This window comes from Lissotriton vulgaris, chromosome 8 (genome assembly GCF_964263255.1).
Source record: "Lissotriton vulgaris chromosome 8, aLisVul1.2, whole genome shotgun sequence".
Lineage (NCBI taxonomy): Eukaryota > Metazoa > Chordata > Amphibia > Caudata > Salamandridae > Lissotriton > Lissotriton vulgaris.
In genome coordinates this window covers 882,806,161-882,825,360 of record NC_141696.1, presented here as the reverse complement: position 1 = coordinate 882,825,360, position 19,200 = coordinate 882,806,161, and the positions used below count along the sequence as shown (strand labels likewise).

The 19,200-nt window shown below is 47.1% G+C and overlaps 1 protein-coding gene across 1 annotated transcript in view; it reads left to right on the top strand.

Annotated features, from left to right (window-relative positions):
* The window catches only part of LOC147698137 (uncharacterized), a 910,572-nt gene that overhangs the window by 443,556 nt on the left and 447,816 nt on the right, over positions 1 to 19,200 (top strand). The window lies entirely within an intron of this gene.

The window sequence follows — 19,200 nt, the reverse complement described above, 5'->3', positions numbered from 1 at the left end:
CCAGACCTTACCAGCGGAAGTCCAACTACAGAGGTGGTGCGAACACCAGCAAAAAACAGTGAGAGGATTGTGCATCTTGGAGGTCGAATCTCGAAATTCTTCTGCAACTGGTCGAACATCACCAACGACCGATGGGTCTTGGATGTAGTTTCAAAAGGACACACCCTGGAATTTACGAAATTTCCCCCCGCTCGCCCGCCTTCGGGCCCACCTTCTCCCCATTTCAAGGAACTGTTGGCCCAGGTGCAGCTTCTGATCAGGAAAGGAGCCATAGAATTGGTACCGCAATGTCAACGCGGCAAGGGATTCTACTCCCGTTTCTTTCTAGTAAAGAAAAAATCAGGAGAGTGGCGCCCCATCTTGGATCTGAGGGCTCTAAACAAGTTCATCGCGTCAAAGACTTTTCAGGTGCTAACCCTGCTTCAAATCTTGAATTTCCTCATTCCAGGAGAGTTCTTTTCGACAATAGACCTTCAAGATGCATATTTCCATGTGCCTATTCACACCGGCACAGGAAATACCTTTGTTTTACAGTCGGCCAATTTCATTATCAATTCAAGGTCCTTCCATTCGGCCTTTGATCGGCACTGAGGGTATTTACCAAGATCCTAGCCCCGGTGGCCGCTTACCTGCGCTTACAGAGCATCCAGTTTTATCCATATCTGGACGACTGCCTCATAAAAGCCAGGACTTTCCAACTGACACAAGAACACACACACAAGTCTGCATATCCCTGTTCGAAACGTTAGGTTTCTCCATCAATTGCCTAAAGTCACACTTTCGCCCTTCTCAACAACGAGATTTTCTAGGAGCCTCGCTCGATTCTCAGCTAGGGCAAGTGTTCGTTTAACAGGAACGTCAGAGCCGAATGTTGCAGAAAGTTCAGTTCCTACAGTCAAGGCAGTACGTTTCTGTCCGGATGTACAAATCATTCCTCGGCATGGCTTCCTCGTGCATTCAACTGATTCCCAACTGCAGACTGCACATGAGAGTCCTTCAAGAAGAACTCGACAGCCAGTGGAAGCAGGTATCAGGGTCGTTCGAGGACAAGATCCACCTGACGCCCCGCATACAAAGAGCTTTGGAGTGGTGGGCTCATCCTCCAAACATAGCAACAGGTCGTTCATTCAAGGACGAACAACCAACACTGACACTGACGACAGACGCCTCCCTAGAAGGTTGGGGTGCTCATCTCGACGGAATGTCCGTGAGAGGCAAGTGGACGGCGTCTCAGCGCACTTGGCACATAAATCGCTTCGAACTACTGGCGATTTTCTTGGCCTTGAAGTCCTTTCAAAGAGTAGTGCAAGGACAGACATTGTTGGTGAAGACAGACAATACCACCAGCATGCACTACATCAACAAACAGGGCGGCACAAGATCTCTCGTGCTATCACAGCTGGCACAGGAAATATGGGACTGGGCTCTCCAACGTCAAATACATCTCCAAGCGATTCATGTTCCAGGTGTGGCCAATGTGCTGGCGGACGCGCTCAGCAGAGCCCTCTCGGACAACCACGAATGGGAACTCCACCAACCAACGTTGGATTACATCTTCCGACAGTGGGGCCGACCGCAGTTGGATCTCTTTGCAACTGTTCTCATCAGGAAATGTCTAAGGTTTGCGAGCCGGCATCCACACAAGGAGTCGAGTGGGAATGCCTTTTCAATAAATTGGTCGAACGCCTTCAGTTATGCATTCCCTCCTCTGCCGCTCATTCCTCGTCTGTTACACAGAATGAGATTCCAACCATGTCGGATAATCCTGATCGCACCCAAATGGCCGAGACGTCCTTGGTTCTCAGATCTCCTCCTATTCTCTCTGACACAACCGATACGGTTGCATCCTCTGCCACATCTTCTCACAATGCATCAAGGTCAAATATGCCATCCGGATCCAGCATACCTTCAACTTCATGCTTGGAACCTGAGTACAATGAATTTGCACACATGAATATCGACAAAGATTGTAGGACAGTGCTAGCAAATGCTCGAGCACAATCTACTGTCAAAACTTACCAGCTGAAATGGAAGCGTTTCTGCGCTTGGTGTTCCACTAGATCACTAGATCCCATGCGTGCTCAGCCAGAGCAAATTTTGCCATTCTTTTTGTCGCTAGCAAAATCAGGACTATCTCACTCCACCCTTAAGGTTTTTCTGGCTGCTATCTCTCGTTTTCGTCATGATGGCATAACATCTTTGTACTCTTCCAGGATCATAAGACAGTTCTTCAAGGGCCTTTTTAGGATGTTCCCTCCAATCCGTCGGCCCCCACCTTCATGGCGACTCAACCTAGTTTTGTCTCAGCTGCTTTTGCCTCCATTCGAGCCCATCCATTCTTCCAATCTGAAGTTCCTCACGTGGAAAGTGGCTCTGTTACTTGCTCTGACCTCTTCTAGACGCGTCAGCGACATTCAAGCCTTTACTATACAGCCACCGTTTTTGCATTTTTCAACGAGGCTGTTACCTTGAGAACAAATCCCAGTTTTATTCCTAAGGTTCCCAGTGACTTTCATCTCAATGAACCTATTGTTCTTAAGACTTTCTTCCCTGCACCTCAATCTGCAGCGGAGCGCTCCTTACACACTCTGGATGTGAAGCGCTGTCTTAAATTTTACATTCAACGCACAGCTGCCTTCAGAAAGTCTGATCAAATGTTTGTTGCATATGGCCCAGTATGCAAAGGACAACCCGTAACTAAACAGACTATCACCAGATGGATATCGTCTGCCATATCCTATTGTCATCAACGGGCTGGCAAGCCCCTTCCTGCTCCTGCTAGAGCACATTCCACGAGAGCTGTGTCAACTTCTGCTGCCCTCTTTGCGGGGGTACCTCTAAGACAAATCTGCAGAGCTGCTACTTGGTCCAGCAGCCATACTTTCACGAAGCACTACTGCCTACAATCAACAGATGCCGCGGATGCGGCAGTGGGTCAAGCGGTGCTGCGGAATCTTTTCCGATAAAGGTGAGCCTCTGTTGCTACCCGCCTCCAGTCATAAAGGTATTGTCATGTTTTGGTTTTTTATTGCTTATTAAGTGATAAGCTATGCCTAAACTTAATTTGTATCTTCCTTTATGACTAATGTATGTTTTACTGCTTTCTATTCTTATTCAAGCATGTGAATCTATGAAAGACACCCCTAATACTGGAGAAGAACATAAGTTACTTACCTGTAAACTGTGGTTCTCCAGTATTGGTGTCTTTCATAGATTCACATGCGACCCTCCCATCCTCCCCTCAGAGGCTCTCTTCTCCTCAAGCATTTATACTTACTTGTGCTACGAAAATCTGAGGACTTGGGCTTCTGAGGAGAAGGTTCTAGAGGAGGCTACAGCCTGATTGGCTGGAATGTGGACCAACACATAATGACTCCTATAAGTTACTAAAGTGAATTCTCCCTTGGGCTTTTCAATGGGCCTATTCTGTTCTATGGTACTTTTCAAGTTTACATTTTTATTGCATTATATGTATGTATATTTTATTTATAATATTTCTCATATATACATGCATATATTACTGCTATTTTATGTACCGTGGGACTCCCACTTCGACGACGGGGAATATTCAAGCATGTGAATCTATGAAAGACACCAATACTGGAGAACCACAGTTTACAGGTAAGTAACTTATGTTCTTACCACCTTCAGTGTTAGGTTAACGTGGTGGACTAGAAAAAACTGGATATAGCAGATTTTGCCATTCATCAGCACCCCTTTCACTGAATCCATACGTCTTCCCCCGTGTTATTCCCTCTGCTGCATTAGCACCAAATAGATACACGTTACAGCTTTCCTCTGGTGCTCTTTGTCGACAATCCTGTCAGCATTGATATCAGGTTGGACATATTGTGCAGCACTCCCGAAACATGACTCGTCACTTTGGTCGAGGCCCGATACGGCAAGAAGTGACCCGGGTCAGCCTGTACGTACCCCTAATATTCTCAAATGTGTGCAACTGCCCATTCTCTAATAGGTCTCTCCATACTTTCCCTCCTGCTTCCGTCTAATTGTTGGTCTAATGAGAGGTTTTCAGGTTCTTATTTTGGGACAGGGACCAGATAGGTTGGTCTGGGGAGTATGGTAGTGACAGGGACATATTTCCTCCAGCAGAATACAGCTACTTTCAAAGGCATGCAATCTGTTTTAATAACTGGGGTTGTGCTCATTTGGTAATCAAGCATACTGCTCCCCTCTATACCAGTCATTACATCTTCTTGTTTTAGGGCGTTTTCTTCCTCCAGCCACTGTAGTTCAGCTGCGGCATGGTACATTTCATAAACAGGAGCTCCCTGAGCAGATAGTTTCATTAGTGCTACTCTGCACCTACCACTTGCGCATATAGCATGTTAGGATCCTCTGTATTTTCTAAAGGATGGTACTAGAACCTACAGTAAGGTGACAAAAAAATATATAATAACCTGCGCAGAATGTGCATATTAAAGATCACAATCTTCCTCATATGTGACAATGGTAGTTAAGTCCAGAATGGCAGGAATTGCCTTGCCTTGCCAGGTTGCCTTTAAGCAGATCAGCTTGGCATGGTACACATTTACTCATTAAACATTTATTCCTAACCTTTTTATCAAGTCATGTTGCCAGGGAAGTTCGGTGATCGCTAGAATTGTTATCTCTTCATTTGGGATTTCTAGCAATGGGAATAAGTATGACTTGGCCCAATTAATCTTAAGACCCTAAAGACCATCAAAGTCATTCAGGAGATTTATCAACAATGGGACATTGGTACTGTCAACACATACTATAATAATGCATTAGCTGCATATAATGATATGTTGTGAGTTTTACATTCTATGATGATCCCCCATTCAGGGCCCTTAGACATCAGCAAGTAGACAATGGGCTCTGTAGGCAACGTAAAGATAATGGTGATAATGGGCACCCCTGTCTTATGTCTCTCATTATTGTACGAACACGTGCAGTTGGGGTTCACTGTATGATAAGGAAACCCACTTTTGGAACTCACGCCTCAACCCACTCTTTTAAGTACTACAAACATGAACGGCCAACTCAGGGTGTCAAATGCTTTTTCATTGTCAAGTGATGCTATCCATTGTTGGCCGTTGTTTCACATGGCCCAGTCCATTATCCTAAACAGGTGTCAATATTTAAGAAATATGTTCCTGCCCAAAAAAAAGCTGTTTTGGTCAGGGTGTATTATTATCTGTGCGATGGGGGTGAGTCGAAATGCCAATGTTTTCTCTAAGACATTTTAGTCTAAGTTTAAGAGCAATGCAGTCAGTATGATCCAGCATTTAAGGGATTCCTGCCTGGTTTGGGAAGAACCACTATCAATGCTTCTCTTATGATGATCGGGAGACCTCCCTTGCCTCTAGCCTCTGCGTGGACCTAGAGCACGCATTGCACCAGCGCTGAAGTGTATGTGGAATAGAATTCAACTGGAAGCCCATCCGTACTAAGGGTTTTGCCTCTTGCTATCTGTTTAATGGCCAACCTAATCTCTTGGCTCATAATCAGGGATTCCAGTGCAAGGTACTCTCAATATGTTCCAAGAAACTCCTGAAGGGGCTTAGTACAATTTTTTCAAATTTCATTTTAATCGTTTTTAATAGCACAAACATGACCCTTGCGGGTAGCAGAGCGCTTTACAGAAATACAGCATTCAGAGTAGTAAAAGGAGTAATATCACATTCACTACGAATTCACTAACAATCAAATAACATAGGTCTGTCCTTAATAACAACATATTGTCATAGTTCAGGCCAATGCAAATACCAGGCAGTGTTGAGAAGAAAGGGTGCAAAGTCGGTACTGCACTGAGGAGCGTATTAGGTTTCCAGAAATATTTAGTCATGTGAGCGACTGAGGAGATTAGAGTAATGTGAGCTAGGGAAGGAATTTGTTTGTAAGGAATTCTATGACTTATTTTTTGAATGATATGATCGAGGGATTCGTTCTGATTTCAGGAGGTAAAGAGTTCCAGATTCTTGAGGCAATCCCAGAGAAGGCACGGTTGTAGTTTTTCTTCTTGTGGAATCTCTGAGGTTTCAGAAGAAAGGCGTTGGAGCTTCCGTATGCTCTGGAACCACCAGAGACTGTGAGCTTTGCATGAGATAATTAAGGGTATTGTGTGGAGGGCTTTATGCTTCATGCAGGCAATTTTTAGCTGGATTCTTGCCTCGTAAGGACCCAGTTGAGTGATTTGTGATCCAGTGTTAAGTGGCTGTATTTTTTTGAGCCAGTGATGAGTCTAGCGGCAGTGTTGAGCGAGGCCCTTTGAGAAGCAAGTTTGGATCTGGACATTCCAGATCGGGTTATAGTACCGTAATATAATCTAGTAATCACTAAGGCTTGTACAGCATGTTTGAAAAGTCATTGGGGGGGGGAAAGGTTTCAATTTTCTTAAAATACTCACTTGGTAATTTACTGCTTTGGTGGAGGCGTTGATGTGTTTTTGCATGTTGAGATTCTTGTTAAGAGTAACGCCTAGTGATTTGGAAGAGTCAAAGGTTTGTGGAGCACAGTTGAAGGCTGATTAGTTGCTAGCCAGTTTTGAGTTTCCATTAGTGTTTTGTTGAGGGAGCTGATGTCTTCTGGGGAGGAGACTTTTAGGTATAGCTCGGTATCCTCAGTGTACATGTTGTAATGGATGTTGGATGAGCGCAGAATTTCTGTTAGGGGCTCCATGAATAGGTTGAAAAGGGTAAGTGCAAGAGATGATCCCGGTGGGACCCCAAGTGTGATCGGCGTCGAGTGAGATAGAGATTAAGCTTGACTCTTTGAGATCTGTTTGGGAAGTAGGACAAGAATCAGTTAAGGATTAGTCAAAGTCAAAGTCAAAAAGGTTTATTGCATAATTAATTAAAATTATTACAATTTTCACATTATAAATAATAATACAAAGTGTAAATATGTTTGGTAAAATTAAGTCTCCTCCCTTGTTAAAAATGATGTGGGACGATGTTTTAAAAGTTTCTTCCGGAGATGCTCCCGCTGTCTTTGAATATCAAAATGTTTTTGCTTGTTTATACAAACTTTACCACTCGTTAAAATCAAGGCAGCCTTAGTGTCCTGCTTCTTAACCTTCTCCTCGTTCTACTTGGCTCAAACTTTTTTTCACTTCTGCCATGAATTTTGTTCCCCGGCAAGCCATAATAATAGAACTCCCTCCCAACCAACAAGTTACTGCTTGTCTGCAGGTGCGGATATTTAGCTCATTGCAAATACCTTTTAACAGTCGTTGCCGTTGTGCCATAAGTGCAGGACAGACACACAAAAAATGAGCTAGTGATTCTGTTTTATAGCCGCATAGTCTGCATTGCGCAGTCTGGTGGTTACCTTTCCAGGATGGTAATAGATCCTTCGAGATGTGCATGCCCATCCTATAATCTGTAAAGGCTCTTTTTAAATGCACGTTGAAGTGAGAGGTTAAGTAAGCGTGTGGTAGTCCTGCTTTGAAGGAATTGATAATGGTCCAGCCGTGTCGCCGTTTTAGTAGTGTCCCTTTATCTTCTTGAAAGGATTTTTTCCTTGCTACCTTGTTGGCCAATCTGCTTATGCTTGCTTTATCCATCGCGGATTTCCATGCAGCTTCCAACTCCAGCTCTTTTACGGAGATTTTCAGGTAGTTTCCCCAGGAGCACGGGGTTCCGGTCTCCCCTTGATTTTTTATAACTTCCCAGTTTAGCCAGTCCATGGATTCCGGGTCTGCAGATCTAAGTTTATGGCACAGTTTTACGAAGCCGCTCATGCTCCTATATTTCTGGTTTTGCAGACCAAATTCAAGCCTAACTTGCGAGGCTGAGGCACATCTTGGAAGATTAAAAACTGCTTTGTAGATTTTGGTTTGGAGCTCATTTAGTAAGTCTGTTTCCTTGCCACACCAGGTGACTAGACCGTAAGACAGAGAGGGTAAAATTTGTGCCGACATGACCTTCAACAGATGTTTGTGATTTGGACAGTCCATCTTTGTTTTTAGTAGACGGTAAGCAAAGATTAGGGTTTGGGCTTTTGCGCGTATTGCAGTTCTATGCTCCGTTTGTTTTGCGCCCTGAGATATTGTGATTCCGAGGTACTTGTACGACCCTTGTTCCTGCACCTTTGTCCCGTTCACCATCCATGTATATCTTAGTTTCTTTGGGTCTACCAGACGGACCACTTTTGTTTTTTCTTTGCTTAGGTCCAGACCCTCTTGCTTTAAATATTTTGCTAGTAGGTTTAGAGCTCTTTGTAGACCAATTGGAGTTTTACTCAGCAGTACTATATCATCAGCATATTGTAGGCAAGGAATTCGATGATTAGCCAATGATGGAGGGTGAACTTCGTCCGTCTCCAGCACTTTTGCGAGGTCGGAAAGGAAAAGATTAAAAAGGGTGGGTGCTAAAACGCAGCCTTGTTTTAGGCCCTGGTACGTTGGTATATTCCTCGTGGTATAAGCTCCATTTCCCAATTTCACCTTTGCCCATGTGTTTTGGTATAGAACTTTTATTGCCTTTAACAGTTTGGTCGGCATCCCCCAACACTGTAGCTTACCCCATAAACGCTCTCGGTTAACTCTGTCAAAGGCCGATTTGATATCGACGAAGCAGGCGTACAACCGTGCACCCTTTGCTGCCATTCTGTCCGTTAGTAATGACAGGCAAGTGAGGTTGGTGATTGTTCCCATTTTCCGCCTAAAGCCTGTCTGGAACCAAGGAATTCTGTTTGATTCTTCAATCCATTCTTGCAGCTTTAAAAGGATGCAGGAGGCGTAAAGCTTTGCTTCTACATCTATCAAAGTTATAAGCCTATAGTTTGTTGGAATGCGATGGTCACCATGTTTAAAAATTGGGTGAATGACGTTACCCTTCCAAGACGCGGGAACCAGGGCATCATTATAAATATGATTGAAAAGTGGCATTAGGGTATCTGCCCAGAATTCCGGGTCGTGTTTGAAGATGGCGTTGGGCAGCCCATTCGGGCCTGCAGCTCCTTCAGCTTTTAGTCTTTTAATAATTTTACAGAGTTCTCCTCTAGTAGTTAGTTCCGGGAATACCGTCTCCTCTTTTGAACCCCCCTTCGTCCCTAATCCTTCTGTACCTGTGCTGTTGATTCCCGTCTGATCATCCTCAATTAAATTTGTTGACCTTATGTCGTTCGAGAGACCTACTGTTGTTGTGCAATATAGGGATTGTACGTGCTGGGACCAAGCGTCAGCTCCTACTCCTGCTTCCTGATGGAGTTTAGATCCTTTGTTTAGATCATTAATCATGCCCCAAAAGTAACGGCTGTTAGGATGTTTTCCTGCACTTAGGAGTTTATTCCATAGCTTTTCCTTGTAGGAGGATTTTGCGATGCTCAGTGACTTTCTATAAGCGCTTCTGGCTTCGATCAGGTCTCCCTTGTTTGCTTGTAACCCCAGTCTTTTTTGTCGTGCTAGGTCTCGGGCCGCTTTGGCTACCCTCCTTTTTTTTGTTCTTAGTTCCATGTTGAACCAAGGCTCCTTTTTGAAGGTAGACTTGATCTGTGTCCCTGGTGTTGCTGGGAATTTATGGAGAAGGTCCAGGACCAGTTGCTCCCAATTTTTTACAAGATCTTCCTTTTTTTGCAGCCCTTGCTCAAGTATTCGAGCTGTGACGGCGGACCGAATTTTTTCCAGCCCTTCTCCTCGCCATTTTAATTTCTTTAGGTTGAATTTGGATGCTTGATGAAGTAGACAAGAAAGGTTCGGTGCCAGAGTGGGCGTGGTGTTTAAGGTGGTTATTTGGGGGAAGTGGTCACTTTCTGGCCGCTGAACAATTTTGAAAGTCTCGACGCCTGGAACTAGATTGTTGCTTACTATTGTGTAGTCTATCGTTGAGTGAGCCCTTCCACACAGGTACGTAATGCCTGCCGGCCTGTCCCCCCATTGTGTTGCCGTTCAGAATCGTCAGACCTAGTTCTCTTAGGTTGGAAGTTAACCTCGGCATGTTTCCTTTTGCCCTGTTTTTGCCGATTAGGTCACTGTTGAAGTCCCCGGAGATTAATAATGAACATCCTGAATGGGTTTTTTGCATCAGTTTTATCAGTGACGTTAGGCTTGTTTGTTTGTCTTGGTGTGACTTCCGTTCCGGGTGGATATAGACGTTGAGAATTATGATTTGCCACTGCTCTGGCCCAACTGCCAGAGTTTCTGTGATTCTAGTCACTTGCACCCAATTAAGGCCTACGTCCAGTGCTTCCGATGTCCAATTGTATTTTTGGGTTATATGAGTTGATAGGCCTCCCCGGGGGTGCCCAAAGTTTGAGAGTCTTTCTGCCAAGATGTGGTGGGCCTTGAACCCTGGTATTACTGTGGGTGATAATTTCCATGACTCCTGAATCAGGATTATATCTTGTTGGGAAAAGAAGGCTTGTGTGTCATGGTCCAGCTCCATTTCATGGAAGCCGTGTACGTTCCATGAACAAACAGAGAGGTTTGTTGTTTTTTTAACACTCTGCATTTCCTCCCTCCTGCATGGAGTCATTGAAGGTTTTTCTCTGTGTTAGGGACCCTTGTTACTCAAGACCATAGGGACCCAGGACCAATCCATTTTGTCCCGGCCATGTTGACTGGTTGGTTGCTTATTTACTTTCAAGATTACCCCATTCGTAGAACTTGATGCTGCTGGTGGTGAAGTAGCGCGTGCACCTAGTAGACAGGAAAAGGGAGAACCTTTTTTTTCGTTCCCCTTTGTTTCGTTGCGGGTACTTTTTTGTAACGGGAATGGATATCTTGGGCGTGTGTTTCGTACAATCGATATTCCCCATGTTTCAAAATGATCTTTTGTGGAGAATATCTTGTCTGTGATGGCCTTTGAGGCCCACGTTGTGACGGTGTCTTCAGAGTCTGTATTCTGACGGTTTCTTTTGAATTCGACGGCCAGGAGGTCCTGTGATGTTATCTCACTTAGTGCTGGTGTTTCATGAAACAGTTTTAGCAAGTTGCCTCGATTAAGGATATCCTGTGGTCCCTTTGATGGATATTCTGGAATAAAAGTTAGCTTGTGATATGGAGATTCAGGGTGATGAGAGAGTTTATTAGAAACTTGCAGGAAGCCTGTTTTGGTCAGTTGAGGCTTCATAGATACATTAAGGTTGCTACTTTTGGGGGGGGAATCTTGTTCCTGATCCATTTTCACTGAGTTCGTCGTGATTATTGTGCTTTGGTTTTGTCCAGGATTGGACTGCTCATACAGCAAAGGATTGTGCCGCATTTGGAGTGGGGCGCAGGAGCGCTCGTTTTCCGAAACAGTGACGCACATTGGGGCAAGTGCGGTGTTCCACTTTGGTCCTGAAATTCCTCCTGGGTTTACATTTGAAGATGTTACCAATTTCAAGGAGCTGGGCTGTGTACTGGGGGGCATCGGATCGTGAAGGTTGGCCGATTTAGATGGAGTTTGTATGCCAGGGTTTTCTCCCATGGGTTGTCTGGGCTTTGATTGCTCTGAACCTCCGTTATCTATGATATGGGTAGAGTTGGTAATTCCTTGCCTTGGGTTGTGATCTTTCGTTAAAACTGAACATGTTTCTCTTTGGTCACTATGGACTGTAGCTAATGTGGAATTCGTTGGGCAGGATTGATTAGCGGATAATGTTGTTGCTCTCTGCCTTGATTCCCCGTCCCTCACGAGGATTTGGGTGTCTAGTTTGTCTGACGGCTGGTTTAGTTCCTCCTTATCGCCTTGCGGCGTGGTCATTAAGGTGGAGTTGGTTTCCTGGGGGGTATTTACTTTAAATATCGGAAACAAGTTGCCTAGTTCTCTGTTTTGTTGCTGTTTATACTTTAGTCTGGCTTTCCTGGCCTTTTTCTTTTGTCTCTTGGTTGCTATTTTTTCCTCTTTGAAGGATATTTGGGTGGGCTGAGTGGTTTCCGGATCTTGTGCTGATCTTTCTGGCCATGCTTCCCTTAGGTTATGTTCTGAATCCTTTTGATGGTTGCTCGTTAATTGCTCCTTTGTGCTTGAGGTGGATCCATGGGATGGATGTGATTTTTCCGGGGTAAGATTGGTTGTTTTTTCAGCCGGATTGCGGGAGTGTCTTACCTCCCCTAGAATGTCCATCAGGATGGCCGGCAAACTTGCTAATTTTTCAATTATGAGACCACAACCACAATAACACTCTTGTTTGTTTGGGCCGATATGGGCGTCTGGTTTCCCCTGGTTTATTACCAATGATGAAAGTGAGTCCAATTTTGTGTTTATGCCTGCAATGTGGCCCGCCACTAAGGTGATGAGGTCAATCTGCACCTCCATTATATTTGATTGATAGTTCAGGACTTTTATGGCTTGATCTAAAGAACTTAGTAAGGTCCTGATCCATGTGGACGGCTGGTCTCCTTGTGTCTTGTTTGAATCTTTGGTGTCTATGTCCATCGAGCTGCCTGATGAAATAGTTATTGGTGCCGTTTGATTGGAGAGAAGGTCATTTATTGACGTGGTGTTACTGTCATTTATGGTAAGGTTAGGATGAGTTCTTTTTTCCACTGGGCAGCGTGGGGTAGACATCGCCAAACCTAGACTCGGGTATTGATTTTTCGGACTCGGCTCAGTTCGTAGTGCTCTACCTTGAGTGTCTAGGTACATAGATATTCTCTCCGTTAGTTCTTCCAATTCGGAGTCGTTCGATAGAAACAACGGTTTTTGCCATGGATCTCCATCTCGTAGGGATACTGAAGGAGAATTGCTATGGGTTGCCGGTCCCTCGTTGGGCCTTGCTGGACCATCGTTAGGCCTTGGTGGACCTTTGGAATCCATTACTTCAACCAGGTCGGTAAGTGTTGTGCTGTGGCTTGTCGGTCCTTCTTTAGGCCTTGTTGGTCCTTTGAGATCCATTGCTTCAACCAGGTCGGTAAATGTTGTGCTGTTGTTAATATTCCGACTACACTCCTTTGTGGTGGGATCGACCACAATGTCCTTTGGGATTTTGGCGTGATCTTTTTCCCCTAAGTGGGGGTTTGAATAATGCACTTGTGCAGTAACAATCGCTGAGTTTCCCTTGGGTGTTGGGCCCTTAGATTGAGGTTGGGGAGTTGACCCTTGTTGACCATTGGTCGTGTTAGATGGGCTTTTAACCGGTGTAGGGAGGATGTTAATTGGGGAAATAGGGTTAGGCAAGTTGCTGGCCTCAACAGTTGGTGCGTAAATTGCTGCAATGGGATCCTTTAGATAAAAGAATTTTAGGAGCCCTGATTTTCTTGTAGGATTTGATGTCATTTCAGGGGTTGGTACTGAGACCAACCTCTCCCTTGGGCTGGATTTGGCCCCTGAAGGAATGTCTTCTGCGTTTTGCTTCTTTGATTTTTTTGAGGGCTTTTTGTTTTCAACCGGGTGTCGCGTTCTCCCTGATCTCATTTTTCCCCGATTGGGGCTCGGGCCCGCTTCTTTCCGCTCCTTGCCCCCCTGATCTTTAATGAGGGAGTACTAGGGACTTGGCGTCTTGGCGTGGTCCAATAGAGGTTCGTACGGGTCAGCACCGGTCAGCACGGCAGTGTGTGAGGGATTGTCGGCGAGGTTATACGGTTCTTAGCCAGCTAGTGGGAGAGCTTTGCTCCCTCTTCCTCTTTGCCCCCGTCCTTGCGCCTGGCACTTCAATTTGATTTCAGTCTGCCGGTCTGTACCAGTCTGTGCTGGTCCGCTGAGGTGCGGGCTGTCTCCCGATGTTTTATGCCCCCTCTTCTCCCCTGGACTCCTTGCAGCGCAAGACTACTGGCTAGACCGACTCCCTACTCCCTTCCTCTGAACCCCACTGAGCCCTACTTGGTCCCGGGCTAACAGTGGGTTACAGTGTGTTGCTACTGATGCCTGGAGAGTGCTAAAGGAGTCCGCTGTGGACTGTGAGACTATGGGCAGTGACTACAGTGCTGGCAGTCCGGAGCAAGCGCAGGTGGGTACGGGTGAGACTGAACTGATGCAGGGGTGCGCTCTCACCTTGCTCCTTCGACACCTCCAGCCCGCTGCTCCGCTTCTCTGCTTGCCTGTAATCCCTTCTGTCCTCCTCCCATCCGCTCTAAAATGCAGGAAATCGCTGCTGTTGCCTGTTGTTGCCTGCTGCGAGCCGATTGGCTGATTGGCCGGGTGCCCGATTGTTCTGCAAGTGCCTCTGGAGTCAGGGAGTCTGGAAGTCAGGGAGTCTGTCGCTGCCACTCGACCTCCCCCAGCCGAGAAGAGGAGGGGGAGGGAGCGGGGGGGGGGGGCACTGTGGAGTCCGGACTCAGTACGGGCGTCCTATGGGCTCGGGCTAAGGCTTGGCTCAGGCTTGGCGTGGGCGTGGGCGTAAACCCGGGTGATCCCAAAGTTTAGTCCGGAGTTTGCCCGAATCAGTCTGACCTTGCCTGGGTCTCCTATGCAAGGCGGCCGTGGCCCGCAGCTCTCCCGCGGCTCCCGTTGTTTTCAGCTTAGCGGGTCCCGACTTTCCTTCTTCCTCTGCTTTTTCTCCCGGGCTTCAGCGCCTGCTGAATAGCCGCCGTGCTGTGTTCACTGCGCACTGCTGCTGTGCTGCTCACTAGCGCCACCGGAAACACGACTCATCAGATGCGCATCCGTCAAACGTGCTGGCTTCTGTTCTGAGTGTAGGAAATCCAAAATCCAAAATTTTAAGGATTAGTCCTGTAAGGTCCATACGGTGTTCCAAAAGGTCCAGGAGATTTGTGTGCTTACCCGTATCATATGCCGATGATAGGTCAAGGAGGACTTATAGATAGGCTTGGTTCTGGTCCAGCATATTTAGTGCATCGTCTGCTCTGTGTGTCATAGCAGTATTGGTGCTGTGCCCAACACGGAAGGTAGATTGAAATTGGTCTAATAGATTTAAATGATCAATGTGGTTACAGAGTTGAATGTGAACACATTTTTACAGGCTTTTCACCTCAGTAGTAATATTGGAAATAGGTTGGAAGTTGTTAAGGTTAGTTTGTCCACTTTTGGATTGTTCAGAATGGGGGCATATTGACGAGACTTTAGGCTGTCAGGAATGGAGCCTTGATCCATATTGGGAGTATTGCAGGTATGATTTCCTCGAAGAATTTTGAGGGAAGAGGGTCATTGAAATTAGTTGAGGGTTTCAGGCTAATTAAGCTTTTATGATTGGTGTCTTCATCAGAGGTTCTAAAAGGGTTCCATGAGGTGCTGTTTTTGGGATAAAGGCTGAGAGAGCACACTCAAATGAAAGGCCTGGGAGGAGATCTGCAGAGTTAAGGGTCGGATAGGATGTTGTTCCAAGGGTGGCTGCAGGCCATTTCTCATGGTTTCTGCCTTCTGCAGAAAGAAGGAGGCAATTCCTCACAGTTTGGTAGCAAATTTGTTCTCACCAGTGACTGATTGGGTGCGCAGTTTGATCGTGCTTATATGAGGTCAAATAGTTTTCTTTGGGTCGGTTACTGGCTTGATCTAACAGGTTTCTGAAGCAGTTGGCTTTAGAAGTTCGGATGTTTCTGTAGTAACTTTTCCCCAATGATCTCAGGTGCCTGAAAGGCCTAATGAATGGGTTAGATCACCCCTGACGTTCGGCTCGACATAAGGTATGTCTTTCTGTCTTGAGACCATGGTTTAAAGATTTTATTGGTGATTCTTTTTAGTTGGAATGGCGTGGTTGAGTCGAGAACAGATTCCATTGAGCAAGTGTAGTGATTTGTAAGATCAAGGATATCTGAGAGATCCTGAGGGGGATTCAAGATGTTGTGACTTAGAGAAGTCAGAGCATTCCCATCAATGCTGTGCATGTTCCGTTTCCAGATTCTGGGTTTAGATCGTTGTGCTGCGTTGTTTATCAAAACTTCCCTGATGAGGAATGTGATGCGGAGGTGGTCAGTCCAGTCACAGGGTAGAATAGATTACATCTGAATTAAGTTGGGCTTTGCAATGATAAGATCTAATGTTGATCCTTTGATGTCAGCGGGCTTGTCACAGAATTGAGTCAGGTTCAAGTCTTCAAGAAAGGTTTTGAAGCTGGTGACGGCTGTGTCATTTGGTACATTCCAATGTAGGTTTAAGTGTCCGAGGAAGATTTGAGGGCATTGCTGATCACTGTTTCTTTCAATGGTTTCCATGATTTGTTCAATAAAATCTAGGTTGTGGCCTGGAGGGTGGTATATCATGTTTAGCTTGCATAGGAATCTGTTGTTGCATGAGATATCAAGGCAAAGGTATTCACAGGTGGGTAAGAGAGGAATTTGTGCATTTATCCAGTATTTGGGTGTCTTTCATAGATTCACATGCCTGAATCATTCCCCGTCGCCGAGACGGGAGCCTCCGGTACATAAAAAAGTAATGTCCTAAGGACATACATAGAGAATATAGGCCGAAGGGCCTCCCCTTTTGGGGCCTTTCCACGTCCTTATGTAAAAGGACCGAACTCTCATCGTTAGCCAATCAGCTCCGACCTCCTTCTAGAACCTTCCCGGGAGGAGCCTCCGTCCCTCAGATTTTTCTACCGCACGTTGTGCTAGGGAGTCTCCAACCTGAGCTCTTCAGGTTTCCAAAATTCGAAGTCTCAAACTTCGCCGAAGTTCACTTTGTACGAAAAGGATTATCCTATCATCGACTACATGTCGGAATCCAATAAGAAAACTTCGTCCATGGCGGACTCACAGAAGAAAGCCCTCCTAAGGGCCTGCTCCTCCTGCGGCAAGCAGCGGATTCAAGCGGAGGACAAGCACGACCTGTGCTTATATTGCCTGTACCCTGACCACGTCACTGACAAGTGTAGGGTGTGTAGAGCCTTCCCAAAGAAGACGGTTAAGGAAAGGGAAACCCGCCTTCGCGAATGGCTCGACAGGCTTAAGGTCCGAGACACTCTGGAATCTTCCGAGGGTAGTGTCTCCGCGACCTCCAAAGTCTCCAAGAAGAGACCCAGGGTGCAGTCCCCTGGAGAAACAGACACTCCTCCTAAGAAGGCGCACAGGAAGCCTTCGGAGGCACGCTCCACCACCTCCTCCGTGTCTGTTAAGGATGGCCAGAGGTTCAAGAAGCCCGCTCCATCTACTAAGCGGACCACCTCAGTCACGACCACTGTGTCGACCACTACGGCCTCATCGCCCTCCGCGGCGGCCACGACGACCACCACTGCGTCCTCAGGCGCACCGGTCTCCTCGACCATTCCTCTGAAACCTTCATCCAATACGAAGGCCGCCTCTTCATCACCTAAGAGGTCTAAATCTACAGGTACGCCTTCGCCGAAAACACCTCATACCGAAGGCTCGTCACCCAAGACGTCGAAGTCAAGTTCGTCTCCTAAAAAGTCGAAGTCAAGTTCAAAAAGCACACCTTCGACAAAGATATCTCAAGTCCAAGACCCTACCATCAGTAAGGCGGCGAAACCCTTATCCCCGCAAAATTTGATGCCATTGACCCTGACGGAGGTGCCCAAATCACCAACACACATGGCGGGAGCGCCATCTTCACGCACGTCGTCGGAAGAGACCCCGGCGCCATCTTGGAAAGAATCGAGATTGGTCGAAGTCTCTATTCACTCGATTCCAACGCCCTCGGTTCGCCCAACGGTGGAGTTGGCACCCGAACAAGAACAGGACACACTACAGAGTGAGGAGTCGGACGAAGAACAGGAGGTTCACGAAGAACACCAGGACGTCCACGAGATCCGGGACGGAGTGATGTATCAAAGCAGCTCCCTGACCGTCGACACGGTGAACACCCCGATGATCTGTTTGCCACTGTCTCTGGTCAACGATTTGAAATCCCTGGTGCAGGACTATAAACAACGGTTCCCGGACGCCGACAGCGGTGCCCAGGTACCGGTCACCCAAGCGCACCCATCAGCCTCGCACCCTTCCGCTCCCCCGGCCCGTACTCGGAGCCAACTCCGACCGCAAACCCAGGCGGAGGACTCATCGGAAAGCGAGGAGGATGACACGGACTTAGAGGAAGGCGAGGTGCAAGACGTCGCCTCGGACCACAGAGACGACGATGCCGATGCTGCGTCATCACACCATTCGTCTACCCCGGCATCCCCGCGACCGCGCCACTCTGAAGCGGCGGACGTGGGAGGTTTCCACAAACTGGTGGACAGAGCTGCAAGGAGGTTTCACATGGCAGTGGAATCCGCGGAAACGGAATGCTTCCTCCACGATTTCAAGGAGCACACACAGAAATCGACCAAGTCTATTCCTCTTATAGACTTTCTATGGGAACAAGGCAAGAAGCTGATGCTCACGCCTGCTTCGGTGCCGGCGGTGGTTCCGCGCCTAGACAAAAAATATAAGGCCCCGAACTCCGCACCTGCCTGCCTGACCGGCCACCCCAAACAAGGCCTGCCGGCCACGGTCCAGGACGAGGTGAAAGCTCTTCTGGCGGAAGGACAAAACTCAGCGGCAGAAATTATCGACTGCGCCATCGACGCAGCCATGACGGGATTCCGCCAGTTGGCCGGGGCTGCCGTGCTCCGCCGCCAAGGCTGGCTCAAGGCGACGTCTTTTCGGCAGGAGGTCCAATCTAAGGTACTGGATATGCCGTTCGATGGTCAATTCCTCTTTGGGGAGAAGATAGACGAAGCACTCCAGGCCATCAAAAAAGACACCGACACGGCGAGGGCTCTGGGCTCCCTCCAGTCCCGGAACCAATCCTTTCGGGGAGGCCGCTCCAGAGGTCAGTACTCCTACAGAGGTTCCTACCAAAATCGGTCGTCCTATTCCTACGGCAACAGGAACCAGCCCCAGCAGAAACAACAGTCCCGACAGTCATCCTATGGGAGATCGTCCTTCAGAGGCAAATCCGCCAAGAAGGGCACTGGCGGCCGCCAGTGACCATTTACTCCAGCCAGTCCCACCACCGTCTCAATCCTTTCGAATTGGGGGAAAACTGACCCACTTCCTCCACAATTGGCGAAAAATCACTACGGATCGGTGGGTACTACAAATAATTCAATTTGGACATTCCCTCGAACTGGTCAACACCCCTCCCAACACCCCTCCGCTGAAGCGTGCTCACAGACACCTGCACCTCCTTCTCCAGGAAGTCTCCGCCATGTTGGTCAAAGGAGCCATCGAAAGAGTCCCGGAGTCCCAGAAGGGGAAGGGTTTTTATTCCCACTTCTTCCTGGTCCAACAGAAAGGGGACAAGTGGAGGCCGATCTTAGACCTCCGGGCGCTCAACGCCTTCCTGCGGAGTCAATCCTTCTGGATGGTCACAATCCAGGAGATCCTAGGAGCACTGGAAAGGGGAGACTCGATGGTCTCCCTGGACTTACAGGACGCCTACTACCATATTCCCA